General features: G+C 38.2%; 1 long non-coding RNA gene across 1 annotated transcript; it reads right to left on the bottom strand.

Moving 5' to 3' along the window:
* Positions 1-204: 204 nt before the first annotated feature.
* On the bottom strand, positions 205-7,672 carry Gm46334. The gene is made up of 2 exons (XR_001780547.1): positions 7,456-7,672; positions 205-1,033 (listed from the first exon to the last, which is right to left on the bottom strand). It is a non-coding gene; the product is annotated as a predicted gene, 46334 (long non-coding RNA).

Genomic DNA, 15,799 nt, shown 5'->3' with positions numbered 1-15,799 from the left:
GGGGGTAGAAAGACATCAGTAATCCTTCCAAGTTGTATTTCTTCTGAGCAATAATATTGACCTGCCCAGGTACAAAGTGCCCACTAGAGCAATAATGGCTTGATTACCATGGGGTAATCAACTGATTTATGATTGGATTTGAGGCTTGTCCTTCTACAAGGAAGCCAGTACTTTAAGTCAGAGCCTATGGCTAGTTTCTAGTTACTTTTTTTTTATTGCTGTCACAAGACACCATGGCCCAGGTAAGTTACAGAAGATAGCATTTATCAGGGCTTACAAGAAGGTGAGTCTATGACCATTATATCAGGGAGCAGAGCGGTAGTCAGGCAAGTACATTACTGGAATAGCACTTGGGAGCTTACATCTGATCCTCAAGCAAGTGGCAGGGAGGGGACATGGGCTTTTGAAACCTTAAAGCTTGCCCACTGTGATACATCTCCTCCAATAAGACCACACCTTTTAATCCTTTCTGAACAGTTCCATCAACTGGGGACCAAGCATTCCAATACCTAAGTATATGGGGTCCAATCCATAGCTGTAAAGGTCAATAGCTCTGGAAAGGTACCTACTAGTAGTGTTTTGTTAAATGGACATATTATTAAGCTGAGTTCTAATGTATGTGTTTGTTATACCTATAGATTCATGTTTCTCCCCACCCTTCTCAGAATAGCTTCTTATAAATGCAGTTAAGGCAGTCTTATATTAGAAAAAGTGCCAAAGATAATTGATGATGGAGCATTCAGCCCAAAACATGACACTTATACCACTCCTCCCACACAGCTCAGGGAATACCACAAAGAAGGGGTAGAAAGAATATAAAAGCCAGAGGATAGGATAATCCTCTGTACTCTGGTGCAGATCTCATGCAAATATCCACAGCTTCTGAATTTCCTGGGGGCAACAGTTTTGTGGTGTCCAGGAGGTATCCATTCCAGTACATTAATGGCAACTAATGGTTGTTGGGGAAGAGTGTCACTTCATTGGTGATGTAGCTGCTGAAAAGTTGTTTGTGCTCCAGTAAGTAATCTGTCACCTGTGAGTATGTAAGACATTTTAATTAGATTCAGTAATTATATATGGTACAATCACATAAGAAATATTTAAACGTTTATTCTAATTGAATAAAAGTCAGTTTGAAACCAATTTATGCCATGGATACTTCTAGAGAAATGTTCAACAGTTCTTGCACTCAAAAATAGTGAAATTGTTTTCTTGATGCAAGCTTACATTTTGATATTGCATCCCTCATGCTTTACAATCTATCGAATTTTAATAACTCACATGTTCACCTCAAGATCTTACTCAGCACAAGGCTTGTCTCCACCATGCTACTCCCTGAAGGCTTTCTCATTCACGTTCTCTTTCCTTATGAACCAGTGAAATACCCCCTCCTTCCTTTCTCTCCTCACCACCTTTTCCTTTTCCTTCAGCACCATGAATCTGTGACAGGACACATCAGAGTCAAACATAGGTCTCTTGCTATGGCTTCCTTACTACTAGTATGTTTCTTTTTCTTCCTCAGTGTGTAGCTTAGATTACAGAAAGTGATATTGGTTCAGTAAGCATTTGGTAGATGACACTGAATTGCCCATTGTTGTCAGAAAAAAGGGGCAAATGATAAAGAGTGCACAAAGCTTGAAATTGCATTGTCTGTCTTCAGATCTTCTCTTCATTTTAAAACTCTGAAATCCAACAAGAGTCAGTCAATGTTGCCGAACTTCATTTTTAATGTGCAGAATTTGGGTAAAACATTTATCTGGCAGATTTATGGTTCAAACGAGTCAAGCTGACACCTTCATAAAAATATGCTATAAACTGTAAAGTTCTGTGTAAATCTTTGATGTGAAAAGCTCCTTTTAGATTTGGGGCCATGCAAAAGACACCGTCAATAAGACAAAAAGGCCACCAACAGATTGGGAAAGGATCTTTACCTATCCTAAATCAGATAGGGGACTAATATCCAATATATATAAAGAACTCAAGAAGGTGGACTCCAGAAAATCAAATAACCCCATTAAAAATGGGGCTCAGAGCTAAACAAAGAATTCTCACCTGAGGAATACCGAATGGCTGAGAAGCAGCTGAAAAAATGTTCAGCATCCTTAATCATCAGGGAAATGCAAATCAAAACATCCTGAGATTCCACCTCACACCAGTCAGAATGGCTAAGATCAAAACTTCAGGTGACAGCAGATGCTGGCGAGGATGTGGAGAAAGAGGAACACTCCTCCATTGTTGGTGGGATTGCAAGCTTGTACAACCACTCTGGAAATCAGTCTGGCGGCTCCTCAGAAAATTGGACATAGTACTACTGGAGAATCCAGCAATACCTCTCCTGGGCATATATCCAGAAGATGTTCCAACTAGTAAGAAAGACACATGCTCCACTATGTTCATAACAGCCTTATTTATAATAGCCAGAAGCTGGAAAGAACCCAGATGCCCCTCAACAGAGGAATGGATAAAAAAAATGTGGTACATTTACACAATGGAGTACTACTCAGCTATTAAAAAGAATGAATTTATGAAATTCCTAGGCAAATGGTTGAACCTGGAGGGCATTATCCTGAGTGAGGTAACCCAATCACAAAAGATCTGAAATGTTATGTACTCACTGATAAGTGGATATTAGCCCAGAAACTTAGGATACCCAAGATATAAGATACAATTTGCAAAACACATGAAACTCAAGAAGAACGAAGACCAAAGTGTGGACACTTTGCCCCTTCTTTATTCCTAAACAAAACACCCATGGAAGGAGTTACAGAGACAAAGTTTGGAGCTGAGACAAAAGGATGGACCATCTAGAGACTGCCATATCCAGGGATCCATCCCATAATCAGCCTCCAAATGCTGACACCATTGCATGCACTAGCAAGATTTTGCTGAAAGGACCCTGATATAGCTGGCTCTTGTGAGCCTATGCTGGGGCCTAGCAAACACAGAAGTGGATGCTCACAGTCAGCTATTGGATGGAGCACAGGGCCCCCAATGGAGGAGCTAGAGAAAGTACCCAAGGAGCTAAAGGGAACTGCAACCCTATAGGTGGAACAACATTATGACCTAACCAGTACCCCGGAGCTCTTGACTCTAGCTGCATATGTATCAAAAGATGGCCTAGTTGGCCATCACTGCAAAGAGAGGCCCATTGGACATGCAAACTTTATATGCCCCAGTACAGGGGAACACCAGGGCCAAAAAGTGGGAGTGGATGGGTAGGGGAGTGTGGGGGGGAGGGTATGGGGGACTTTTCAGATAGTATTGGAAATGTAAATGAGGAAAATACCTAATAAAAAGTATAATAAAAAAAAAGGAAAAAAAGATTTGGGGCCATGTTTGATCAAGAATGCTTGTTTCACAGGCAAATATGGGACTTTATGCTGTTATTTCAAACTCAACAAGCTGGCTGGCCTTCCTCTAACCTAGACCCCCCACACATCACATCACAGCTGGATAGAGCTTGCTTTTTGATTCAGTGCCTTTTTGTATCCACTTTGCTCACAAGGCAACTAAAGAGAACACACTCTCTTACTGCTAATCAATGCCACATGTAGTACAATGAGCAATTAAGCCAAGAATATGGAAGAGGGCATTGATAATAGAATGCTTGATTATGCAGAGATTAGAACCTGAGATTGTGTTTGCCTGCTCTGTTGGAAGGTATAATTTAATTAGCCAGGTTAGGAAGGTTTCAATGTGACAAAAAACTAATTTTCCCCTGCTGCAATTTCATTTCCCCCCTTTACTTATAAGAGTCAGACATACTTTTAAAATGAGCTTTTAAACATGTAGATGTTCCAGCATCAAGTCTAGAGGACCACCTCTCCTCTTTCTGAGACATTCATCTCCTTCATATCATCAGGGGCTATAAATAATCACAAAAACTTCCATTCCTCTCTGTTCTTATTTTTCTATTTTTCTCCATAGCAGAATACACCACAAAAGTAGGTAGGTCAGGTGCCAACCTTAGGGTAATGTTCTGAGAGCTTAAAGCTTCCAATTCTAAGAGCATTTCTGATACTTAATTTAGCTGTAAACATGCTAGAAGAGGTTAACTTAGAAGGAATTATGACATAGCTACGAGAAAGATATGGATGTCTCTTTAATAACGCAACTTATTAACCAACCTAGGAAGCTATGAACACTAAAACGGTTTTCTTTTGTATCTCCATGAAATATGGACAGGCTATTCAGTGACCTTCACTGAAATGAGCCCAATCTGAGCATTTTTTTCTGCCTGAGGTTACAGATTCATCTTGTTTTCCTTTCATCTAAGCGGCCTGCATGCAATCTATAGTCTGAACATGTAATCTTTCATATATCATTCATATCTGAAAATACGCACATATGGTCTTTGTGGTTTAAAGTATCTTAAATTACTCCTTAAAATGGTGACATAATAGAACCATGACACCTCTATATAATCAGTTGAGCACTAGAATTGATAGACTACCAGTCTCTGATGTGGCACTAGGGTGGCCAGTTAACCAACTTGAGTCTCAATTTCCCTGACTGCAAAAGGACAATAATATTCTTGGCATCTCGTGGATATTTTGTGAAATTCTAATCAAATCATACCTGTGGAACAATTATGTAAACTATTAAAAACCCCAAGAAGTTGTTTCTATTGTTATTACTTTCACAGTCAGTGAGAGACAGAGGCTTTGTGTGAGAGACATTACCATATGTTTCCACACACTGGATTTGGTTCATGATTCATTGTAAGAGGAACAGTCAAATTAAAATGTTAAATTCAAGTGTGCTGCACTGTGTCTGAATCAAATATTTTTATTTCTCTGATGTGAGTGAAATTCAGGCTGTCACCTTTGAAAGAAAGACTTCCTCTGAGTTCTCCTGACTCATACACTCAGACATTACTGCCAAAGAGTGGCTGAGGTCTATTGGAAATAAATCTCTTGGTACACTCTCAGTAAGTATACTGGGGTAAAAAATTAATTTCATAAGGACAGAAGAGCTAGAAAAATAAGTAGAACTAGATAAAAATAATAATATCTAAGACAATGTTTAACTTTAATTCATTGACTTTGTTAACCCAAGTCAAAATAACTCCCCTCCCTCAAAGCTTGCTTAACAGTCTCCAGAAGGGTTTGTTTGAAGCAGGTGAACCTTTCTAAAAGGATAATGATTAACTTGGGGTTGGGCGCATCAACTTAACTAGGATATGGTTTCCAGTTGTTTGGTCAAACATTTGGCTATCTGATGCTGAGGGTTTATTTTTTATTTATTTTGTTTAAAGATGTGATTAACTCTGAAGCCAGTAGCCACTGTGTAAAATAGATTGTGTTCCAAAGTGTGAGTGAGGCTCAATTACACAAATAAAAGGTTTGAGGAGAAAACGCTGGAGACCCACAAGAAGAAGGGATTCTACCTCTACAATACCCACAGACCTAAACTCCAAGTTCAGCTCCTCCTTGGGTCCTGAGCCTGATGATCTATCCTGAAAATTTAGGACTTTAAGGCCCCCAAATTACCCACTATGGGATTTCTGTTGTAACAGCTTCACATTTTGGTTTTTAAAATGCAAGTCATTTAATTGCAATTAAATTTGGTCCTTTATGAAATACACAGTGGATCATTTCTGATTTTCAGACCTGATATTGACTTTACTTGTAAATAGCCCTGAAAATTCAAGAAAGTAATGAAGTTAATCAGAAGGCCTGAAAATGTAGCAGTGGACTCAAATGGCTTAGAGGAGGGGGGGCATAATTGGATTAAATATCAACAATACTTAGAACATTCTCTTTCATGTTGGTTGTCCTTCAAGGAGTACACATTGGCTTCAGCGTCTGAAAATGTGAAGGTGTGGTAGAGAAATTGGCTCTGTCCTTGGCTAATGCCAAGGACATAATGTTCTATTCTGGGGTTTAATATATATGTGCTTCTACAGATACCAGGGTAAAGAGACTGATTATACAAACATCTCTTCCAAGGTGTATTCGAATTCCATTTCTGATTTGGTAAAACTCCTAATATCTTATTCAACTTCTTCAGTTCTCTTTTAATAATATGCAAATGCTTTATTAAGCCTTTAACAAGTATTTCAATGAATAAAAATTTGGTATTCTATTAATACAGAGACCTGGATATGCATCTACTTTTGTATATTCAGTAGTTTTGAACACATATAAATACATAAAGAAACTTTCTTGAATTTTCAGGGCTATTTACAAGTAAAGTCAAAATCAGGTCTGAAAATCAGAAATGATCCACTGTGTGTTTCATAAAGGACCAAATGCATTGGCATGGCTATAAATATTTTATAATTATAATTTTAATTTTATGGTGTGCGTGTTGGAAAAATGGTTGCATGTGTGTATGTAGATTCCATGAACCAGAGGAGAACATCACATACTTACTAGTTTATTATCCACTGGAAGTCATACCTGGCATCTATGTGGGTGATGGTGATAGAAACTCACTTCATGCTTATGCAGCAAACATTCTTACCCAATGAACCAATCCTCTAGCTCTGACATTTTTTTCAGTGAGTAATTCATACTTATCATATAATTCTCAAATATCTCAAGAGTTTTACACACAAATACACTATGAATGAAATAAGGAATATGTGTGGACAGATACACAACATGTGCACAAATACACCCTGAATTTCACCCATTTTCCTTTTCCTTTTTATCTATTTTGAGAGCTGGATTTCTCCTGGGGGTACTTTTAAATAATGTGCATAATACCTCAAAATTTTTTTATTTGCTGATGAATACTAATTTTTATAATATAAAGAGTAAGCTTTTAGTCATCTCACCAATATTAATTTCTTGTTATTTATATATCAAACTCATACCAAATTAATAGGCAGTATAGAACCAGTTGTAGTTAAGGTTACAGATGGGGCATAACCCAATCCTTGTGAAACAGAGGTTTAATTATAAACAGTAATGAACCTATTTTGTCTTTACTGTTAGATGGCTTTTAAACTTAAGATGGAGACAGGCGCATTCTGCAATGGGAAGTAGATTTTGTACACCAAAGGAAAAAAAATAAGCAGAGTGAAGGGGAAATCTCTAAAATGGAGAATATGGTTTTTTTTTTAAATTATGCATTCAACAAAGAACAAGGGGGGGCTGCATAGACATTTAAAAATTCAATAAAAGATGTCAATAGTTTTGAATGTCTTTTCCTGACCAACCAACAAACTGATTGAGGAATTATACCTACCATCCTTAAAATACAATTGATCATTTGACTTCTTGTTGCTTACTTGCCACTCAATAATAAAACCTTCAGATAATCAAGTTAAAAATGGGCCTAGGACATGAATTTATATTCATCACTGGGGGAACTTTTATTGCTTAGCAGTTTATGAAGGAATAATCAACTTCTTTAGCTACTGGAAAAATTCAAGTCAAAATTGTAATGTGGTTTCACCTTATCCAGTTAGAATGGTTATTATAAAAAAATGAATCAATAACATACCATGCAGAACAGGATATGGAGAAAGGACAACTCTTACGCTTGTCTTGTTGGTAAGAAGTCACTGCAGCTATAGGGTAGGATGGTGAGGGTTCCTCAAATATCTGAAAATTTGAATGAGTTGATTTGAATATTATTGTCTCGATGCTGTCATATGTAAATTAGATATGATGATAGTACATATTACAATTTCCTGTACTGATGGAATGGATTGACTAAATTGTTCATCTGCCTAAATGTTGGGTAATTTGTGAAAGTGTTTCATGTTTATCCAAGAGCTAAACAACCAGAGAACAGAATATGAGATTTGTCTTTTCTTGTTTCTTTGATAAGAAATTGGTAAATATTTAAAACACACACACACACACACACACACACACACACACGATGTGGCCTTTTGGAGATCTTTCCTCATTCTGCAAAAACTTTTTACCTCCTCTCTACCCTTCTGATATCAGGAAGTGGTTCTTCTTAGAAGATAAGTCCTGAGATTTTGAGTAAGTTTAGCTAATTTATGTATCAAAGTATAATTAACTCATATAAATTTGACATTTCATATTCAAGTTCATTAGTCCAAAAGGAAGAAAAACTGAACCTCTCCATCATACCCCTTCCCCAACACACACACACACACACACACACACACACACACACACACACACACACACTGAGATTGGGGAAGCTTGCAAATTGACTTTTGTTCAGTCATAAAAATTCACACTAAGATATTAATTGTCTATGGTGGGTCTTTTATTGGTCAGCTGATAAATTTATTGGGAAAATACGTCTATTTTCAAAGCACAATCAATCATTTGCTTTCTTGTGTTTTGCCATACTTGAATTTCTATTCCTCAAAGGTATCTCTAATGCCAAACCCTTTTGCCATGATCCTGAGAATCATCTTCCTTTGGAAAATGACACTGACCTTTGAGAACTAAGAAAGTTCACCTGTGGAAATGTATGGACATGGTTTTGTTTTCAATTTTATTCATTTCTATTATTATTTATTGTGCAGTGTGTTCATGCGTGTGTTTGGAAGCTTATTGGCACATATACATTGCATGTGTATAGACTCAAAGATGATGTACAGCATCTGCTGTAGTTTCCCATTGTATTTGTTGAGGCAGGGTCTATAATGAAAACAATAGTTGCTGGGTGAGCTAGCTAGCTTGCCCCCGGGATCCCCGTCTATGATTTCCAGGTGAACGCTGAGATTACAGGCTGGCACACCTGTGCTGCTTTACATGGTTTGGAGATCCAAACTCTGGATTCCATGTTTATACAGCAAGCACTTTCACCCTCTCTCCCTAGCCCAAAGAAGAAAGTTTTAGGAACATTAGTAAACAATTTTAACAATTATAACTTTTGGCTCTGAATGGAGAGAAAAAGAAAAGAACAAAAAGAAACAAAGGAAGGAGGGGAAAGTGAAAATGTGTTTCAATACACCAGAAGATGGCATTGGAACAAAGTGTCCTGTTTTTTTTTTTTTTTTTTTTCTGAACGAAAGATGAGGTCATCTTGATCCTGAAGTACAAAGCCAGATTTTATTAAACAAGCAGTCTTGGCGGTCTACAATGCTTAAGGAAATTGGGCTGTGAGAGATAGCACAGAGGCATTTTGCTATATACTGAACTTATCTCTTCTCCACTTTTTCTTATCTTCTTTGAAAAGAAACAACTATCTATCCCCCTTTTCAACATTTTAGTTTCTTTTGGCAGGGGGAGGCATTTCAACAGGACTTCACCATTTCCCAAGAGTTCCATTCTCTCTGTGGCAATTAAGCATTGGATTGGTGGTTTCCTGCCAGGGCTTAAGTGCTCCTATGTCCACATCCATTCTGGGGCTTTGAGAGCTTTCTGGGTTTGAAAGGAAGTAGGGCTGGTCAGTAGGTATAGTGAGTCATCCTAGCTTGTGCATTCTTACTGCAGAGGCTATGGAATAGGGCTCTACACACAGGGTTGGGAGTGGAGACCTCAGATCCTGGTAGATGACAGTCACCTGTTGCTGATCTATACCTTGACAGAGGAGCAGCTCTGTTTGCCCTACTTTCTTTCCTTGTCCCATTCCGGCAGTATTTATCTCACAATGTTACTCTTTGTCGCTCAGAAAAACCCAGGCATGGTTTATAATGTTGCAGGCCTCAAGGAAAACATACAAATGAATTGTAAGGCCATGTTTCCAGAGATAGAGAAGGTGTGAGTGTTTGTGTTTGTGTATGTGCATGTACATGTGTGTGACACTATTATATCCAGGGCCTCTTCTTCTCTGCACAGGAGCTTGTTTCTATAGATCTAATCCTGGTTGCTGGATGTTTAAGTCAATTACTTTATGTATTTATTCAATTATGTGAAAATAAACATATAGGGATGATAAGAAATTCTCAATTATGCTATTTCCAGAAAGGGGACACTTACAAAGCTATTTGGTGCCGTTCCAAGTGTCCTTTCACCATAGCTCTGATCACATAGCTTACTTGCCTGACATTGGGTGAGTTACAAAGTATGCCCACAATCATCTGGTCAGCAAACTAGGGTCATTGTAGGATGCCAACACCAGGTGTATTAATTTCCAGCTTGTCTCCCACTCCAGCAATTCCAGTTGCCACAGCTGAGAAACTGATGACCCAGAACACCGACCTGTGAAGAGAACTGCATGCTCTCTGCTTTGAAACCTCACAGGGGGCCAGCAGAAAGAGAAGACTGTCACTGGACCGATGCTTGTTTGATTTTGTTAAATAATGCTCTTTACTTCCTCTGCACTCAAGAGGGAGAGTGGCATAGTAAAAAGTGTGTGTGTACCTAGTACACGTGGTGGAACTTTGTCAAAGATTCTTTGTATTTGTAATTTATTTCTTGTTTAGAACACTAAAAAAATGTAAAGTTTAACTGGGTAAATGTAGAAGGGATGCTCTTTGCTGAGAGCAAAGTCATGAATTGTGGAACAGATAACACTGATATGATTTCCAGCTCTGGAATTTACTTTATTGTGACTCGGATAGGTCACACCTTGTAAGCCTCCTTCTCTAATACCCATTTCATGCTCCATTTCCTAACTGTAAAGCAAGAGAGAATATATGTTGTCTTTTCCATAGCCACATATCATTTTATAGCATCCATGTTTTCTAACCATTACAGAAATGTAAAGGCAAAGATGTTTTTTTCTTGTGTTTGTGTGTTTGGTATCCATGTCTCTGTGGACATTTGCATGGGTTAGGTGCATGTATATGTGGAAGGCCAAATATGTCCTTGGGTGTCTTCCTTGACCACTCTCTATTATTTATCAAGGCAGAGTCTTTTTCTGAACTCAGAGCTCTCCAATATCAGTTAGTCACCTTGTTCGATGAATCTGCCTCTACTCCTCAGTGCTGGGGACAAGCAGCTGCCACATCAGATCTGTGTTGACATGAGAGTTGGTGATCTGAGCTCCAGCTCTCAAGACTGCATGGCAAGTAGTTTATCACCGAGTTGAGAAAAGTATTTCCTCTTCCTTTGAAAGCTATTCCTGTTTCAATCTTATTCATTGTTATAGACTGCTTGAGTGACTTAAAGCCTCATATTTGATTTTGGTAGGTCATGGGTGTACAGGAAATTATTTATGTTGACTAGACTTTCTAGTTTTTAGAATATAACTCTCAAGTGTGCCCTAATATTCTCTGAAATCCATCATTAATCTCCCCATTTCATGTCTAATTTTATGGATTACACATAACTAACTTCTTTTTAGTTATTTTAGCTAGGGATTTATGAATCTGTTTTTTTTTCTGAAAGAAATCAATCCTTTGACTCTAATTTATTTATAATCTATAATGCTGTCTTCTTTATATAAATTTCCATGGTTTATTGAGAAAATAGCCTATTATTTATCTGACGGATGAGCTATTCTGTATATACATGCTTATCCCTTGGTTATCCTGTTTGCTGACTATTCCTCCAACCAGCTTATCACTTGCCCCAAGGTTTTGACTTACCTACCTTTAGGATTAACTCTACTCTTTGTATCCTCTTTCAGGTCACAGGTCATTTTTTACCAGGAAACTTCTGAACTCTTCATCTAGAGCTTTCATGACATAGTTGAGAAGCTGTACTTATTCAGAGGGGTCACATCACCTTCTTCATGTTTCTATGTTGTGATTTACACAGCTGGAGCTTGGACAGCTCTTTTGGGCGAGTATGTCTGTGGGCTTCTTCAGAGTAACTGGCTGCCTCTGTCATAAGGAATTACTAAATGGCCACAAAACAAGAAAGAAAACAAACTACTTTAGAAGTTTCATCCAGTCAGTCCTCTGCCCAGGGAGTTGCTTAGCTCACATTGAGTGTTGCTCACATATTTGCATTATATTTCCTTTCTTTCCCTGCCATCTCATATTTACAAATTTTAATCCTGATGTTTAGCTCTCCACTTTCTGTTCTCTTTGCCTATATCTTAATTAATGCCTCAGTGAGAACTTCAATAGTAGAAAGAGTGTTTTAACTCTCATAAAACCTGAAAATGTGTTCATTCTAATTGATTATTAAATATTTGTAACATAGATCCACTGCTTCTGCATCTATTGAAGCAGGACAACAAAAGTGGCCTATATTGTTCTGAAAATTTACTGTGATATTAAACCATATATTTTCAATAGGAGTGATGTTACAAACATCCTTGCTGCTCATAGTTAGCTTTAGTCAGCTTGGCTACCTAAGTGAAAGATGAATACGTCAACATCATTGTAGCTGAGAGACAGAGCCCAAGTAAAGAATGTGTAGAGCTATAGGCAAGGGTTCTTTAGAGTTTATTAAGAGAATGGTCAATAAAACAATTCATAACCCTTCTCAATAGCCAAAACATGGTCCAATCTAAGGAAGTAGAGTTTTCTATGGGGCTAGATAAAAGGAGGCATCAGACTAAGGCATCAGACTAGGTTGTAATGTTCATACAAGCTAGTCAAAGAGTAAATGGGAAATGTTAATAGCAACTACTATCTACAGAGAACATGTAGCCTTTCCTATAGTGTTATCTGAGCCAACACTGTAGACTCCATGAGCTCCATGTGCACAGAACTGTGTTTGCAGGTGTTCTCAGGTAAGCTGTCCCCATTGTTAGTGCTTCACTCCTGAGATAACAGGTAACTATTTTGCTCTGCTTTGTGATTGTGGGGTGTCTATTATCTAACAGGAGAGAGTGGATCCAGAAGTCTCTTAGTAATCAAAGGAATGCCAGCAAGCTAGAGCTAGGCCTCCTAGCAGATGGTTCTATTTCCAGGCTGTTATTTTTACCTCTATATCAGAAGAGTGGAAGAATGATTGTGAAAGACAAAATTTGCCATTGAGGCCAGACCCCAGGACAAAAATGTCACCTGTGTGCAGGAAAAACAGACTTTCTTAGCATTTTGGGCACTACAGGAAGGTGGCAGTTCTTTTGTGTTTGTTGAATAGCTACCACAAAGGCTGCTTAGAATTAAGTACCCAATAAATGTATGTTGAGTTTATTAATGAATTCCACTATTCACTATATAGTTTTTACTTGCCTTAGAATTTCAATGAAAATGGCCACGTCTACTTGGTGTAGGTATTATGAGATTCAACACAAACTGGAACAACATGTTTTGTCCTAACATCTTTTAAGAATCCTTCAAAGAAGGTAAATGGTTTGTAACATCATGCCTATACTTTAGGCTCTTGGAGATGAAAGTGCTCTCTCTGAACACACTTATCTGTAAACACCGAGGGACTGCCTGAATTAATTCTAAATTATATTTTCTGTAGCTGTTGGTGCGATTATTGCACTGGACTTGTTAGAACAGATAGGAGGGTTGTTCCACACAGTCTCTTCTTTCCTACCTGCCCTCAGACATCCTCTTGTCCTAGTTTGTGTGCTGAGTTCTAATTGGCATAGTATCTTTGATTTAAGTTTCCTCAAAAGACAAAAGAAAAGGCTAAGCAAAGATGAAAAGAAATTATGCTTAAATGCTTTTTCTTTCTTTTATATGTGCTTCCTCTGTCCCCTGTCCCCTTGATAATTCCTAAGAGTTTAAGCTACTAAAAATCTTAATGAGTTTTGCTGCTATGTAGGTGTTTCATCTTAGGGTGGTCATTCAGTGTGCCCATACCTCAACCTTTTAACTTTCTCAATGATAAAAAGTACTGTAGTATATTAAGTCCAAAATAATTGTCCTCTCAAAAAAAAAATTCTGACTGTATCCATCTGTAGGGATACCGACTAAGCTTGCCTAGAGGCTGAGTGATCTTTCCTGAGTTTCTCTTTGCACAATCATGCACTTAGTACTGTTCTAGAAGAGAGAATGTGACATGCATGTGGGGGCAGGGGCACAGGGACCTAGAATACATCCAGAAAGGGACGGAGGGCCTGAATGTTGCTGATTCTTTCAAGTCAGAAAGCAGCTGGAGGGTATTTCTAGGCTCAAATGTTCTAATGTGTTCCAGAGCAGAGGGAAGAGGAGAACTTTCTTAGCATCTGTAAGTTGCTGGGAACAAGGGTAAACTTGGGTTATCTCAGCAACTGGAGATCCATTGCCATGGTTCAACAAGGGCAGAGGAGCAATGACTTCTGTCCTGAGCAATAAAGATATGCTGTATAGGGACCATTTGAATGATTAATGTATTAGTTACTCTTCACTAATGATCTTCAGTGAATGCAAGACTAGAGAAGATGCTGGAAGGAAACAGATTAGAATAATAATCTGACTAATTTTATTCTTTATTATTATTTTATTCTTTTTAATGTTAACTGGTTTTCCAATGACATCAATATACATCAGGACAGATGTAGCACTTGTTTTGTGGGAACAGAGAGCAAGGATTACCAAATATTAATCTTGAATTTTTCTCCTTCAAGTTGATTTAAGTGGATCCATGTGACTCTCTTCAGAATAATTCTTGGCCAATTGCAATGGTCATTTCCAGGCTAATGCTATAAAGCTCATGTATGAAATTTCAGTCTAGATCAATTCAGAACATAACTGAAAATTTGACATTTTCTATTTGCTGTAGCTACAAAGTAGAAAAAATATCCACGGATATTGGTCCTCAGATAAGAACTCAGTGCAGAACTATATATGAGACAGGGAATAAGCTTTTGTTAGACTAAACCATTGAACACTACTGTAACTACTCCTAACTAATGCAGCATGCTAACTGAAAGCATTGCTTTCTTTTGCGTTTTTTTATTAGATATTTTCTTCATTTACATTTCAAATGCTATCCTCAAAGCCCCCTGTATCCTCCCTTTGCCCTGTTCCCCAACCCACCCACTCCTGCTTCCTGGCCCTGGCAATCCCCTGTACTGGGGCATATGATCTTTGCAATACCAAGGGCCTCTCCTTCCACTGATGGCCAACTAGGTCTTCCTCTGCTACATATTCAACTAGAAACACAGCTCTGGGTGGTACTGGTTAGTTCATATCGTTGTTACTCCTACAGTAATGAAATAAGCAAATACATTTTTTCTACACTCTTAAGTTTTCCCTAATAAATCATCATTTTGTGATCCCTAAATGTATATCTGGTATGTAGATGTGTATTTATATTTACTCCAGTTGTTTATGGCCAGACTATCAAGCCAAAATATAGTTGATCATTTCTGCCATGAGAACAAAGGTCAATTTTCACAGGAGACCTGGGACATTTGAAAGAAAAAGTTGCAAACTTTTCAAGGTCTCAAGAGACATCAAATCAAGGGTTAGAAGCTACCAGTCATGTGCTTTAGGGCATTCTGTCAGCTCTTCATCCCTGTTTCACATGAATTTTAACCCACACAGAGGCAGTTAGTAAAGGACTCATGAATGAATCACAAGCCTATGAGAAAAAAAATATGCTAGAGGTGCTGGCTTTTGTAAGAAAAAGGTGGCAGAGAATTATGTACAAGGAAATTGCCTTTGGCAGAAAGCCAGTCCTCTGGGAATGACATCTTCTTTATAGAGAACTCAGAAAACATTTCAATTCACACGTTCCTTCAGAAAATACCTATTGTGAGCCCTTTCTGTTCTCAGGTCACTTTGCAGAAATAACTGCAAAGACAACCTTTTCTACTTTTTCTTCCCCATCTAGAAAGCTCTATCTTAAAGAATAGGCTTATGTATTTGAGCAATGTTTTTTTGCAGCAGTCACGAATCCAGGCATTTGGTCCAGGCTGTGCTCGGAGGAGAATGGGTAATGATTATACCAGAGCCTCCTATAAACGCCTACCCGTTCTTCTGCAAGCAACTAATCTTAGGTCTCAGCCATGCAGAATCCCAGAGAGGAGAGGAGGAAAACTAAATGAAAGGTGAACTACTGCCAGCAGAAAAACACTGAAAGGAGCCTGATCCTCAAGGACCACTCATTGACGTCAACTTGGATCAGAATGA

The sequence above is a fragment of the Mus musculus genome, chromosome 12 (genome assembly GCF_000001635.26).
Source record: "Mus musculus strain C57BL/6J chromosome 12, GRCm38.p6 C57BL/6J".
Taxonomy (NCBI): Eukaryota; Metazoa; Chordata; class Mammalia; order Rodentia; family Muridae; genus Mus; species Mus musculus.
This window is presented reverse-complemented; position numbering and strand designations above follow the sequence as displayed.